Here is a 14,368-nt window from a genome sequence, read left to right as displayed (position 1 = left end):
AGTTTGAAAATTAAACTGCAGTCAGGAATTTGAGATCGCTGACTTGTTTGGGAAACCTGGGACAACACAGCAGAGTAAGGTAAATTATGACCAAAAAAAAGGATTGATCTAAAAGCATAAAATAAAGGAATGAAATGAGCAGAGAGTGTAAACAGAAAGCTGGAAGACAACACCATCTGATGCTTCGTTTTGTGAATATGTACTTGAGAAGTAAGAAATTATGCATCTGTCACTCATCTAAATTGCATATTTTTCACTTGGACACTGTTTCTTAAAACAAATTCTGTTTAATAAAAACAATCATGTTCACAAAAATAGTTTCTTTTGTGACGTTTTGCAATGGACAAGGTACAGAAAGGCAGGGGGCACCGTGAAAGGGTTAGAAAATAAAATCACTACCTGAAAAGAGAAAATTGTTGGCAATAAATAATGAAGAAAATATTCTTTAAATATCAATTCATTTTTTTGATGAAAGTTTCACAATGAATGATATTTTCAATAAAATTTCTTTTTACTTAGTATGTTAGTGTTTTTTTCCCACTTCAATAATTATATATCTACACCATAATTTCAATAGCCCATATTGTGCCATGATATGTCATGATGAATTTAGTCACACTTCTATTATTGAATATGTGGGTCAGTTTCTTACTTTTCTTTTTCTTTTTTTTTTTTTTTTTTTTGAGGAAGATTAGCCCTGAGCTAACATCTGCCACCAATCCTTCTCTTTTTGCTGAGGGAGACTGGCCCTGAACTAACATCCATGCCCATCTCCCTCCACTTTCCATATGAGACGCCTACCACAGCATGGCTTGTCAAGTGGTGCCGTGTCCTCACCCGAGATCCCAACCGGTGAACATCAGGCCACTGAGAAGTGGAACGTGCGCACTTAACTGCTGAGCCACTAGGCCAACCCTGTCACTTTCATTTTTATAAACCACACTGTGATAAACACCCTGCAGGTATATCCTGATTCACTTATCTTATTTCATAAGAACATACGTTTTAGAAGACAAAAAAGGCCCATGAATCTCACATGATTATTGTAGTTTTGGTGTTCATTGATTGAGAAAATAGCCTGAAAATATTAGAGTCTGGTACATAAAAGGAACTCAATAAGCATTTGTTAAATGAATAAATTAATTCCTAAAATATTATGACATTAAATAGCATCTCCATATATTTGAAAAATATGACCTTTGCTTTTGCTGTGTTCTTTATTTTGAATTAATTTATTTTTAACAGCTTTATTGAGGCATAATTGGTATACAATGAACTTCACGTATTCAAGGTGTGCAATATGTTGAGTTTGCACCTATGTAAACACCCGTGATACCATCACCTGTGTTCTTTTCTGTTTTCATCCACATGTGAAGAGGTTTTTGCTGTTGTTGCTTTGTTTTTAATATAACTTGCTGAAGTTTTGCTATGAAAGCAATTATTACTGGCAAGAGAAAAATGTGCTCCACTAAAGATGTGCTGTACTACCTTACAGATGCTCCACTCAAGATTCTGAGAACTGAGACCCCTCTTGTAAACACAAAAGCCTCAAGGAGCCATTGTGTTTTGAGGACTTGCCTGTGACATCACATCATAGAATACTGGTCACCAGGCATGAAGTGGAGCGAGACTTGGTGGGGGAGGAGCAAAGTGCTGAGATGGAAAGAGGAAGAAAGACTGGAAATGGTGTCCAGCCAGATGCCCATCTAACTCACCAAATCTGCACTGTGTCCTGATGGGAACGTAAACTCTCAACCCAAGTGTGTTCAGGATCTGCTTTCAATATTAATGAACTTTCTGTGTGTGTGAATGGAGAGCGTCTTCATGCCTTTCCAGGTGTCTCAGGGACTTGCAACATGCTTATGCCCATACTGTAACTCCAGCGCCTAGAACAGTGGCTAGAACATAATAGGAATTCAATAAATATCTGTTGAATGAGTGACTATATAGTACTATTTATTCTATCTGAAGGCAGTGTTGTGTGGGCATCTGTATTTTCCACATTGCAATAATTCTAGAGTCCTACAGTGAGCTGAGAGGCATAGGTGTCAAGCACTGGCTTATCATCTTTAGTGGCAGTGACTACAGGTGAGACTCTTAGTTATGTGCCTCTCAGCGCCTACCCTACTCCAAGTTTCTAGACAGTATACTCAGCCTGCCATCTTTGTTTTACAACCCTCTTGACCAAAATCAATGATCTGAGACCAAATAACCCAGCTGGTACCAAACACAAAATAAATTAAAAATTAATAATAATATAATATCATAGCACTCTCATTGTCATGTTACAATGTAGCCTTAATTATTATTAATTGCCAATGGTATGCAATAGCAATATTACATGAGAAGATCCAATTTGATCCTGACGTTTTTTGCTTATTTTACTGCCATGTATTAGTATTAGGTTGTCATAATTAATATTAAGGTCAAATAAATCCAGACATAATTCCTGAACTATTAACAATGAATAATAATTAAACTCGTTAGGTTAAATAAGAAATCATGGTAAAAGCAACCTTCAGCTAAAATGAATATTTCTGAACCATAGACCCTAATCTTTCATGGTCATTTCTTTTCTGCTTCCGTCCATTTATCTTCCTCTAAAATTAATCTCCATCACCATTCTCCTCCGAGAATTTGCACTGACCTTGGCATGTTCTTTTCATTCACTAAATATTGACCCAACATGACCTCAGAGGAAAAAACATTGTTGATTTTACAAGTTATGAAAATTACAGGCTTGCATTTCCTGTGCAGGATCTATGCTCAGTCAGACATGCATATACTAATGGTTCCCAGCAATTTCTTGGTTATATTGTCAAAAGAATCGTGCACACGCTGAAAAAGGGCTTGGTAAATTAACAGTTATTTCCTTTTTTCCAGTGGCTAACTCTAAATTACTATTTGATAAAAGTATTTTAAGTGCTCTACCATTTTACCCCAAGGTAAATTAATTTATCTTGATTTAAAAATTTCTAAAGTCGCATTAGCAACAAAAACCCAAAAAATACCTCAGTGTATTTGGCAATTCAGATTTTCCCAAATATTACAAAAGGAAATAAAATTCAGTGTTTTCATGGTTAGTTTGTCTGCATAATTAATAAACAACCTCTATTTATGGTTAAAATTTATTTAATGAAAGTATTTTGGAAAAAATTGCCTTCAAAATCATCTATTTTGGGTCATTAGAGCATCAGTACATGCCTGGCATATCCTTTTTAATTTCAATACAGTTAAATGTCATTTATCCTTTTTATACTTAGCTATTAATTAATAATAATAATTATGAGGATAAAGTTTAGCTCTGTTAATGATAAATTGAAATGCACTTGCAAAATTCTATGGGAAAAGTAAAACTTTATATATAAGACTATTTAAAGAAATAAGGATGACATTAATTCTTTCTTTATCTTTTGGAATGTCGCAAATGAAAGATGATCTCTGAATTTTTGTGTGGGAGAAGTTTCTGCTCTGATGGTACACCACTTGTAATGTTGTATCTGTCCAGGTTCATACAGGTCACTACAAACCTACAACCCTGGGTTATAGGCGTGGGGGGAGGGATTCTGCTGCTGAGAACTCATGTTTTGCCTTTATTTTATTTTCTCCTCTATCTACTGAGCTACTCCTTCACAGTCAGCTTTCCTTCTTTGCCATTTTTATATATTTCCATGTTCATATATATGATTTACTCTTCTATGTCTAAGGATATATTGCAATCCAAAACATTCAGGAATAAAATAGCATCAACCACGTGAAGTGAGTTTATTACAAAACTTATGTAATTGATTTGAGTTGTTTTACTTATTTAAGAGCTAAAGGCAAAAAAGAAAAAAGAAAGTGGTGGGAGGCGGGGAGGGAGACGGGAGGAGAGAGGAAGGAAGGAAAGAGAGAAGGAAGGAAAGGAGGGAGGGAGGGAGGGAGGGAAAGAAGGAGAATGGGAACAAAACAGAGACAGGAGAAAGAAGAGAGAAAGACCCCTCCCAGTCTTTGCGTGTTGGCTCTTTGCTGGGGCACTGCCTCAGCAGCAGCCAGGCCCTTTCTGACTGCCTCAGCCTCTGCTTCCTGCTTGCACCGGAGCCTAGAGATCAGCCAGAGATGACAGCTTGTGGTTCTTGGGTCTCTGAGCCGAGTTCTGCCCTGGGCTTGTGTGTGGCTTTCTAAGTCCCCGGATACGGTTGCTGTTGAACGCCCTCATTTCCCAAAGGCACTCTCCCAGCTTTTCTTCCCAGACTTGGGGCTCTATCAGGGACTTCACCTGACGTGTTTACCTTAGGCAGCAGTGGGTTGTTCCTCTCCTTTACAGCATTTTTGAGGAATATTTGCAGCTTTTCTGCCCTGGTTGAGTTCCAAATTAGGCAAAAAAGACAAGCTTGTTGTGTCAGTCCTTCAGGTAGCCGCCAGACAGGTTAGAACACAGGAGAAACATATTCTTTTGAGAGGAAGATCTTTTCTGCTCCCCCAGACCCAGGAATCAGGGTCCCACTGTGGAAATGTGGATGTTGTCTTCAAGACAACTACCAAGCCAGGGAGGAGGTAGGAAAAGTGCAGTAAAAATATCACAAAGCTCTCCGAACATTTTTGAGTTGCCTTTTTTCTTCATTCACTGGTTTCATTGGTTTCTGTATAGCTTTGACTGTTTTCCAGGCAAGTTGATTCTGACAGTTTTTGCTTGATTTTTCAAAGTTCTTGTAGAAGGATGGGCTTGGAACTACCTACTACACCATTTTCACTGACATCATTCTTGCTACCCATTATTGGTTGCAAGAATAATGAGAAAGTGTGTGTATATGTATAGAGTGAGAGAGAGAAGGAGAGAGATTGAGTCTTCCTCAAGTTACTATGGGATTATGTCCTGATAAACCTATCATAAATTGAAAATATCACAAGTCAAAAATGCATTTAATACACCTAACCTACCGAACATCCTAGCTTAGCCTAGCCCAACTTAAACATGCTCAGAACACTAACATGTGCCCACAGTTGGGCAAAATCAACTAACACAAAGCCTATTTTATAATAAAGTGTTGAATATCTCCTGTAATTTACTGAATACTGTACTGAAGGTGAAAAACAGAATGGTTGTATGTGTACGCCACGGTTGTCACTGTATCGGATGTTTACCCTCGTGATCATAGGGCTGACTAGGAGCTGTGTCTGCTGCCCTGCCCAGCATCATGAGAGGATTGAATGCATATCGCTAGCCCAGGAAAGGATCACAATTCAAAATTCCAAGTACAGTTTCTGCTGAATGAATATGGCTTTCACACCATCGTTAAGTCAAAAAATCATAAGTCAAACCATCATAACTTGGGGACTGTCTGTGAGTGTGTGTGTATAAAATAGAGTGTATTTATATAGGCGATTGTATATCTACTCAACATTATATATTTGATACTATTTTAGCATGTCTAGTTCATAATGGAATAATTTGAGATATTATTGGAAGGATATTTGTAATTGCAGACTACAATTACCAATAAATTTATGGTAGAAAAATTTTCTTTGAGACTAGCATTTTAGTCCATTTGTTCTTTAAAATTTCCGCTACTTATTTTGCCTCTAAATTCTTTGCTTCAAAATATAAAACATGCTGGATGTCAGTACTTGTGTGATGAAATTTCAACTTGTCATTGCAGTTTTATACCAGTCATTTTTGGTAATACCTTCTCTTCATTCTTAGCAGCAAATAGGAAGATACTTTTATCATCGAATAATTTAGAAAGTCCGTTAATCCTATTATCAAACATGGAAAACAGTTTCTTCCACAGACTGGCAAAATAATGTAGAGAAGTACTGTAGCTGCCTTTGAATTGCATGACTCATGAAAATACGAGAACTCAGTAATGCATTCTGAACAAGCTAGTCTTGGTAGTAATGACTATTCATGTATACAAAGTGATGAAAATAGCATGTGAAACTCATTTAAACCATAAGTAAACTTCAAATAAAAGTCTACTTTATATAAAGCATTTAAAAATAAACTTAAAAGCAATTTTCTATATGAATCATCTCAGCGGTTTACTTCTCCATTTTATCATTTTAAAAATGTACTGCTACATCTCTGCTATATGCAAGTGAGCAGTACCCAGCTTTAAGAAATAACATAATGGATTTGGTCTTTCAAGTCTTTCACATATATCTTATAAAATCTTCTTTGACTCATGCTTCATTCAGAATTATGTTCCAAAAAACAACATTCCAAGAATAAATATCAAATTGAGTTCATTTAATAATATAATAAATTATGAGAGTCTATCTGAATTCCGCTGTTGGAGCTTTTCCAAAAATGCGCCACAAAAAGTTTATGACACTTGGAAGAAACAGCCAATTAAAATTTTGCTCCATCAACAAAAGCATGCAGTATTTATATCAGTAGTATAATATCAAGATATTTAATTATGAATAGGGCATATGTGTAAACCCTAGTCCATAGAAAATGTCAGCAAATACTTCTGAAAGAATGATCAAGAAATGAAAAATGAATGAACAAATAAATCAATAAAGAAAAAAAGGAAATACATATTGCAATCCTCCTCTTTATAAAGAAAATCTATACTTTTATGTATCCCTCCTTTTGTCCAAAGGTTAGTTTTTATGACATTTTATAGATTGTAAATTCTTCCACATTGATTAACTTGTTAGATACTGCAAATCTTAGAGCAGTTTTTATCTGACGTATAGAAAGAATTGACAGTTTGACAAGAAAATAACCTGCCCCAAAATAAAATATTAAATATATAAGAACATAAGTTTTCTTCTCTAGGATCATTCTGTTTGTAGACAGATAAAAGAAACAAAATATTTACAGAACACCTCTTACATGCCAATGTTTCAATTTCCTTCAATGTCTCCTTTTAATGTAAAACTTGCTACAATCTAAGATATGAATTATTGGCCCTCATGTTTTCATTTTATGAGCCCTGATGTTAAGGGAATTTCTCAGTGTCATCTAGTTAGTGATTAACTAAGATCCAAATGCTTCCTACCTCATTGAGATGGACTGCACACTCCAAGGAGAAGCCCATATTCTTCCTACTTCAACGAGAGCGATGTCACACGTGAGCAGATAGCGCAAGTCAAAGGAATTCCCATGTTAGGAATGAAAGAAATAAATGAGATATAATAGGGCAAAGTTTTTGTTTTTGTTTTTAACTTTTTATTGAGATTATGATAGTTAACAATCTTGTGAAGTTTCAGTTGTACATTATCGTTTGTCAGTCGTGTTGCAGGTGCACCACTTCACCCTTTGTGCCCATCCCTATCCCCTGCTAGCCACTCATCTGTTCTCTTTGTCTACATGTTTAACTTTCACATATGAGTGGAGTCATACAGAGTTCATCTTTCTCTATCTGGCTTATTTCACTTAACATAATACCCTCAAGGGCCATCCCTGTTGTTGTGAATGGGACAATCGTATCCTTTTCTATGGCTGAGTAGTATTCCATTGTATATATATACACCGTATCTTCTTTATCCAATTTTGATTACTGTAGCTTTGTAGTACATTTGAAGTCAGGGATTGTGATGCCTCCAGCTTTGTTCTTTTTTCTCAGGATTGCTTGCTTTAGCAATTTGGGGTCTTTTGTTGCCCCATATGAATTTGAGGATTCTTTGTTCTATTTCTGTAAAGAATGTCATTGGGATTGATTCTGATTGGGATTGCGTGGAATCTGTAGGTTGCTTTAGGTAGTACGGACATTTTAACTATGTTTATTCTTCCAGTCCATGTGCATGGAATGTCTTTCCATCTCTCTATGTTGTCATCAATTTCTTTCGGGAAAGTCTTGTAGTTTTCATTGTATAGGTCTTTCACTTCCTTAGTTAATTCACTGAAAAGTATTTTATTCTTTTTGTTGCAATTGTGAATGGTATTGTGTTCTTGAGTTCTTTTTCTATTAATTCATTATTAAAGTATATAGATGCTACTGATTTATGTAAGTTGACTTTCTACCCTGAAACTTTGCTGTGGTTGTTGATTATTTCTAATAGTTTTCCAATGGATTCTTTGCAGTTTTCTATATATAAGATCATGTCGTCTGCAAACAGCACGAGTTTCACTTCTTCACTCCCTATTTGGATTCATTTTATTCCTTTCTCTTGTCTAATTTCTCTAGCCAAAATCTCCAGTATTATGTTGAATAAGAGCTGTAATAGAGGGGATCCTTGCCGCATTCCTGCTATCAGGGGGATGGCATTCAGTTTTTGCCCATTGAGTATGATGTTGGCTGTGGGTTTGTCATATATGGCCTTTATTATGTTGAGATAATTTCCTTCTATTCCCATTTTGTTGAGTTTTTATCATAAATGGCTATTGGATTTTGTCAAATTCTTTCTTTGCATCTATTGAGATGATCATGTGATTTTTATTCCTCAATTTGTTGATGTTGTGTATCATGTAGACTGGTTTGTGGATGTTGAACCATCCCTGTGTCCCTGGTATGAATCTCACTTGATGGTGATGTATGATCCTTTTGATGTATTGCTGAATTTGGGTTTCCAAAATTTGTTGAAAATTTTTGCATCTATCTTCATCAGCGATATTGGCCTGTAGTTCCCCTTTTTCTTGCTGTCCTTGTGAGGTTTTTGTATCAGAGTGATGTTGGCCTCATAGAATATGTTAGGAAGTGTCCCATCCTCCCTAAGTTTTTGAAATAGCTTGAAAAGTATAGGTATTAAATCCTCTCTGAAATTTTGGTAGAGTTCCCCAGGAAAGCTGTCTGGTCCTGGGGTTTTATTCTTTGGGATGCTTTTGAGTGCTGTTTCAATCTGTTGCCTTGTGACTGGTCTGTTCAGATTGTCTGCTTCTTCTTGACATAGCTTTGGGAGGTTGTAGGAGTCTAACAATTTATCCATTTCCTCTAGATTATCCATTTTGTTGGCATATAGTTTTTCGTAGTATTCTCCTGTAATCTGCTGTGTTTCTGTTGTTATTTCTCCTCTTTCATTTCTGATTTTGTTTATTTGAGCTTTCTCTCTTTTTTCTTTGTAAGTCTGGCTAGGGGTTTGTCAATTTTATTTATCTTCTCAAAGAACCAGCTCTTTGCTACATTGGTCCTTTCTACTGACTTTTTTGCTTCAATAGCATTTATTTCTGCTCTGATTTTTATTATTTCTCTCCTTCTGCTGGCTTTGGGCTTTGTTCTTCTTTTTCTAATTCAGTTAGGTGTAATTTGAGATTGCGTATTTGGGATTTTTCTTGTTTGTTAAGATGTGCCTGTATTGCAATGAATTTCCCTCTGAATACAGCTTTTGTTGTAGCCCATATAAGTTGGCATGGCACGTTATTATTTTCATTTGTCTCCAGATATTTTTTAATTTCTTCTCTAATTTCTATAATGATCCATTGCTTGTTCAATAGCATGTTGTTTAGTCTCCACATCTTTGTCCCTTTCTCAGCTTTTTTCTCATAATTAATTTCTAGCTTTATAGCATTATGATTGGAGAAGATGCTTGTTATTATTTCAATTTTTTCCAAATTTATAGAGGCTTGCCTTGTTTCCCAACGTATGCTCTATGCTTGAGAATGTTCCATGCACACTTGAGAAGAATGTGTATTCTGCTGTTTTTGGATGGAGTGTTCTATATATGTCTATTAAGTCCAACTGTTTTAGCTTTTCATTTAATTCCACTGTTTCATGTTGATTTTCTGTCTGGATGATCTGTCCAAAGATGTGAGTGGGATGTTGAGGTCCCCCACTATTATTGTGTTATTTTTTATATGTCCTTTTAGGTTTGTTAATAGTTGTTTTATGAAGTTTGGTGCTCCTGTGTTGGGTGCATAGATATTTATAAGCATTATTTCTTCTTGATGAAGTGTCCCTTTGATCATTATATATTGTCCCTCTTTGTCTCTCTTTACCTGCCTTATCTTGAAATCTACTTTGTCTGACATATGTATTGTGACACCTGCTTTCTTTTGTTTGCCATTAGCTTGGAGTATCATCTTCCACCTCTTCACTCTGAGCCTATATTTGTCATTGGAGCTGAGATGTGTTTCCTGGAGGCAACGATCATTGGATCTTGTTCTTTAATCCATCTTGCCACTCTGTGTCTTTTTATTGGAGAGTTCAATCCATTACATTGAGGGTGATTATTGATGTATGAGGGCTTAATGCTGTCATTCTGTCACTCATTTTCCGGTTTTCCTGCATTTCCTTTGTATTTCGTCTGGTGTATTTTGGTCTACCCATTGATTACTGCAATTTCTTATGCTGTGTTTCTTAGTTTTTTTCCTTATTTTTTGTGTCTCTGTTCTGCTTTTTAGTTTAGTGGCTACCCGGAAGTTTGTATTCAGAATCTCCTGCATAACATAGTTCACTTTCTGATGGCCTCTTATTTCCCTAGTCTAAACTGATTCAGTCCCTTTCCTCCTCCCCTCCTAAGTTATTATTCTCATATCTTATTCCAACTTGTGTTGTGAGTTTGTGGTTAAAGTGACAAGATTGTCTTTGTTTTTAGTGTTTTCCTTCCCTTTATCCTAATGCTATAGTTGAATATTTGCTGCCCCATTCTGATTCTATCTGTCTCCTTACTCTGTGTTTTGTGACCCGTTTCTCTCTTTTTATCTTTTTTCAGGTATGAGGGCCTTCTTGAGGATTTCTTGGGGGGGGGTGGTCTTGTGGCTACCAAGTCCCTTAGCTTTTGTTTGTCTGAAAGATTTAATTTCTCCCTCATATCTGAAGGATATTTTTGCTGGATAGAGTATTCTCGGCTGGAGATTTTCATCTTTTAAAGTTTTGAATATGTCATTCCATTCTCTCCTAGCTTGTAAGAGAAATCTCCTGAATGTCTGATAGGGGTTCCTTTGTAGGTTATTTTCTTCTGCCTTGCTGCCCTGAGTATTCTTTCTTTGTCATTCATTTTTGCCAGTTTTACTACTGTATGCCTTGCAGTAGGTCTTTTTACATTGACAAATCTAGGAGACATGAAAACTTCCTCCACACACATTCCTCTCTCATTCCCTAGATTTGGTAAGTTCTCTGCTATTATTTCTTTGAGCATGCTTTGTGCTCCATTCTCCTTCTCTTCACCTTCTTGGATACCTATAATTCTTATCTTGCATTTCCTCATTGAGTCAGATATTTCTTAGAGACATTCTCCATTTCTTTTTAGTCTCAGTTCTCTCTACTGCTCTGTCTGGAGCAATTCAACATGTCTATTTTCGATTATGCTGATTTGCTCCTCTATGGTGTCTGCATGAGCATTCAGGGAATCCGTGTTTTGTTTTATCTCTTCCTTTGTATATTTCATCTGCAGGATTTCGGATTTATTCTTCTTTATAGTTTCAATCTCTTTTGTGAAGTAGCTCCTGAACTCCTTGAATTGTTCTCTATATTCTCTTTCACCTCATTGAGTTTTTTGATGATAGCTATTCTGAATTCATTGTCATTTAGTTTACTTATTTCTGAGTCCTTAGGACATGATTCTGTGTATTTATTGTTTTCCCTCTGGTCTGGAGTTTTGATGAATTCCCTGATACTGGAAGTATGGGTTTCCCCATTGTGATATTATTCAGTTGCAGTTACAGCCTGTCACCACTAGGTGGGGGTTGAAGCTGCATATTCTGAGCCCTCCGCCTTCAGCAGAGATGGTGCAGCATAGTGCAGGTTGGGGGGGGGGGGGGGCACTTTCTCTTGTGCACAGACCCAGGTTTCCCTATCAACTCTTGATATCTGGTCCCCTGGGGTGCTAATTTGATGAAATAACCCCATGCGAAAGCTTTCACCCTGTTAGAGGGCTTCCCTCTAGGCTGCAAGGATGCTAGGGAGTCCTGGGTGATCCTGCAGATGTGTTACCCCTCCACTACTCCTTCCCTCAGGGAGCCTCCTGTGGCAGTGATCCCAGTCTTTTAGGAAGGGAGTGAAGTTCTCTCTTACCTTGTTCCAGCTCCTCCGAGGGGTCTCCAGCCTTCCACCCTCTGTTGTTTGGCTGCCATGACTCTCCAAGGATTCCTGTGCTATTAGGATATTTCCTGTTGGACTATGGTTGCTCCTTTTTGTTTTATGTTAGAGGCGAGAGAGTGCTGGGCAAGCTCACTCTACCATGACACTGACGTCACTCCATAATAGGTCAAAGTTTAATTTAACTAAGGAAGAATAAGTTAATGGCCAGTATACACAAGGTCTGCTACTCTGGATTTAACATACTTCACAAAATTTCATGTCATGGAAATTTATTAGGACTAAAGTTAAGGTGAAAAATGAGATACTATTCAAATGTGTAAAAGTACTACTTGTTAGCTGTTATGCAATGGCATGTGTAAAATAGGAGAAGAGAGAAAAAAAATTCTGCCACATGTTTGTCCATCCAATGGAAGAACTCACCACTGTCAAAACAGAATCAGTTTACATTTAGTTGTCTAGAATTTTGCCTATAAAACTCCTTTTTATATTGCTTTTTGCTTTTGACTATATTTTCCTGCTGTATTTACCAAGGAATTTATTCACTCCCTCATAGCATACTATGTATATTTAATATTTGCTTTGGAAAAAAACAGAGACACTATCCAGTGCTGGGCTCTGGCTCTTGCCCTGAGTAGTATGTCTCCCACAGCCTCTCTGACGGGCAGTCCCAATCTGTGCTGGAACCTTGTGAGTTGGCTCTAGCATTAGATAGCTGACATTGACTTGTATTGAACTGAACACTTTTCCCTAAAATTTCTACACTTTGTCTACTGGTTTTGTGTGTTGAATAAATATAACAATTCCTAAAACAATCCCATGAATTATTTAAAGATAGCTATGTGAATTTCTCTTTTCCTCCCCATTCTCTATATGCATCTAACCATCTCCACTTGATGCAAATAATCCTTCACGGTTCTGATCCCACTCCTCTAGATTTATTCTGGAAGTGGTGACATGAACACAGCTGTCTGCTAAAATTTCATGGAGAAGACTACAAAAAAAGCAAAACAGTCTTTGAACTCAAGGTTTTGAGGATCTTCAACATTTGCCCCTCAGAGATGCTCCTCCTTACTGCTTGATTAAATCAGCAAGCCCCACCCATGCCTTGCCACCTTCAGTCCTTCAGATCATCTGATTTACTGTTTTATTAACACTTCCCATCATCTCAAATAATCTCGTGTGTTTCTTCATTTACTTCTGTGTATTCTCTCTGGTCCCCTTTGGAATGCAAACCCTGTATAGGAGGTAATCTTATGTCTCTCATTTCTGTGTATTTAGTACCAATAAGTCTTCTTGAAATACATTCAATATTAAATACACATTTACTAATTTAATGAGTCTACTAAAAATATAAGATATGATCACATTATCACAGTACAAGAGCTTATGTGTTAGGTGCTACAAAGACAACAGAAAGTGGCAGATTCTTAAAATTTCAGAGCAAGAATGAAATGTTTGAGCTGGTATTCTGAATCCAGGGCAGGTTTACATGTGGACAGCCTTAATCTGCAACAGGACAGAGGACAGACTGCTGAGGCAAAGGAAATAGGTTTGAGTTTGTTGCTTAAAAAAGGGCCAAATATTTAAGTGTAATTTTTGTGAAGAAAGCAAAAGTAAGATAATAAAGATATGCCTAACAGAGAGCTGAACAAGCGTGAGAGCTTAGCTGGGCTTCTATAACAAGAATTTTTAGTAAGCCCTCTTTCACTCATTTATTCAACATTCATTGAACATCTCCTTTATTAACTGTCATGACCAATTTCTTGTTTCTTTTTCAGAGGTTTAAATCTACATTGAAACAGTCCATCTTATCTGCTAGGCAGCCACTCAAAGGCTAAGGGTATTAGAAGACTTTATATATGTGCATAAATATGGAGCAGATGCTATATCTTTTCTTTGGAAAAGGTTCTGAAACTATGAATGATTACTAAATAACTTTGTACACTGTATTTTTTACAAGCACATAAAATTTAATGAGTTTATTTCCAAAAATACTTTAGAGACTCTAAAGTAGAAACACTTGTTATGATAAGTTAGCTTTACAGTTCTTTCTTTGAACATAAATGTATCTATTTGAAGGCACTCATAGAACAAATTTATCAGTATTCTGCTATGTGATGTATATTTACTACTTTATAAAATTTAACTGAAGGAAGACTCTCTTTCTCTCTCTCTTTCTGCCAGAGTCACATGCTTTAGGGAATTGGGGGAAAGAAAAGAAAAAAAAAGTTGTACATATTGCTCAATATGTATGCTACAAAGAAGAATTTGGAAAAGCATTTTAGTAGGAGAAATAGACAAAAACAGTGAATATAATTTGGAGTGAAGCAATGATAAGACAAGAAGGCTGAAGAGTATTTCAAAGTAGACTGAAAAAAAATAAAAAGAAAAAAGTGAAGTTCTTCTTGGTGATGGAGAGAATATGCAGATGCTAAAAGGTTAATTTCCTCTCTGAATCCAGA

This window comes from Equus caballus, chromosome 17 (assembly GCF_041296265.1).
Source record: "Equus caballus isolate H_3958 breed thoroughbred chromosome 17, TB-T2T, whole genome shotgun sequence".
NCBI lineage: Eukaryota > Metazoa > Chordata > Mammalia > Perissodactyla > Equidae > Equus > Equus caballus.
This window is presented reverse-complemented; position numbering follows the sequence as displayed.